We start from the raw sequence: 1,903 nt of genomic DNA on the forward strand, positions 1-1,903 counted from the left end.
GCATATTAACCACGATCTAGTGTGCAAGTAGTATCGTGTAGATTAGACATTTTCGAATTAGTTTCATCCACGAGGCAGGAGGGCGTTGAGTTCTGGCTCGGCCGGTGTTGGAATATATGTTCGCTTTCCTCACTGGTTATATGAGTTTACATACGAATTCGAGTAGGAATGTATCGATTTTATCAGAATTTCCATATCGTCACCGTCACATGTAGTTGACCAACGTGCATACTTCCCCACGCTCGGATTACCGCGCCTATGCTTTCTGCTGTACAGTTGTCAGTTTTTGTATCATGCAATGTCATCAGTCATCAAACGCTGTGGACGATAGGGTTGGAGGGCCCATAGTTGACCTTTCCCATCGAGGCCTGGTGTCTATACCATTCTTGGACTTCCGCTCCACCCTAGTTAGTTTATACCTTCAGGACAATAAACTTACAGGGGAGCTGCCTCATCTGGGAGAGCTGCCGAATCTTCGTAATCTCGACTTGTCGGATAATTTGCTTTCTGCCGTGCCTGAGTATTGTCTCGAGAGATGCGTCTCTCTTGCCCGAGTCAGTCTCGCGAACAATCCACGCCTCGTATCTATACGTGGTCTCCACGAAGTTAGGCGGACCCTGAGAGCTCTCGATGTGTCCGGCTGCCCTAGCTTGGCCAATATGTGGCCAGTGGGCTTCAGTCTGAACTTGTCGGTCCTCCTTTGCGACAAGGGTGATCTCTCAGAAGACCAAGGGTTTGTGTGCCATAAACAGCCTCGAGGGATTGGCGCTGTAGAGAAGAGGCTCTATTGGGAGGAGGCAGGGAGGCGCTTAGAACAGTACCGGCTGGAGCAGCAAGAGGGATACCATTTTGATACTTATGACGACCCCGATGTAACTCCTCGAGGTAAGGGCAATGGGCTCTGCGTCCGAACGCCGGAGTGGCACTCACAACGGTGTAGCGAACAGTGTCGCGGCGCCGAGTATGTTGTTATGATGGATACCCCAGCAGTGGATGAGAATGTTGATGATGGCCGCATCAGCGCTGATTCGTGGGAGGACAGGGGAGAAGTGACGCCCTCAAGGACATCAGAACAGTTAGGGAGGCGGGGCTTCGAAAATGAGCGAGCCAGGACTGTATCAGACGCTCAGTATATGCAAGGCCTCCCCCGCAGCAGGAACCGTGATGTGCCTAGTCACTGCTGTAAGGAGCGGAGAGGTCCACGACCTCCTCTGAGGGGTGGTAGTGGGAGTCGGAAAGGCCTAGCGGCTGCGATGAGCTGTGAGAGGAGTCGTCGATGCCTCATATTTGCGGCGAGAGTGGCGGAGGTGTGTTTGGCCGCACATTACCGCGACAAGGCGTTTGCTCTTGGTATGCTCGCGGAAGGCTCGAGCAGATTTCGGAGGGAGTTGACGAGTTCTCAAAGGCGAGGTCATGGGACCGCGGAATATTTAGGTCCTTTGGATGGCTCTGGGCACGCGTACGATCCAAAATACCAAAATTCTGTCGAATCAGACAGTTCTAGTGCTTCTTCAAGAGCTGAAGGGGCTATGGTCCATCATCGTGTGAGGCAGGTAGATGTTGTGCAACTAGTAGGGAGCGGTATTTATGATGGGGAAAAGAGTATGTCAACCCTGGGGGGCAGACCTCCGTTGAAACGGCACGCTAGTAGTGTTATGGACCGGACGAGCAGTAGGATGAGCACACTCTCATCTGGGGACGACTTCAAGCGAAGAGCTACAGTTGGGGGATTGGGTGACCGGAAGAGCGTAGAAGTATTGCAGAGGAGGCCTGGTAGTATGGTAACGTCCTCATCAGAGCGATTCCGGGATGATGGCTCCGAGATGGTTCGACAAGTGCCTCTATGGCTGGTCGTGGTAGTGTGGAGGTACTACCCAGTCGGGCCAGGAGATCGATCGATTCA

The sequence above is a fragment of the Perkinsus marinus genome (assembly GCF_000006405.1).
Source record: "Perkinsus marinus ATCC 50983 genomic scaffold scf_1104296935302, whole genome shotgun sequence".
In the NCBI taxonomy this organism is placed as follows: Eukaryota; Perkinsozoa; order Perkinsida; family Perkinsidae; genus Perkinsus; species Perkinsus marinus.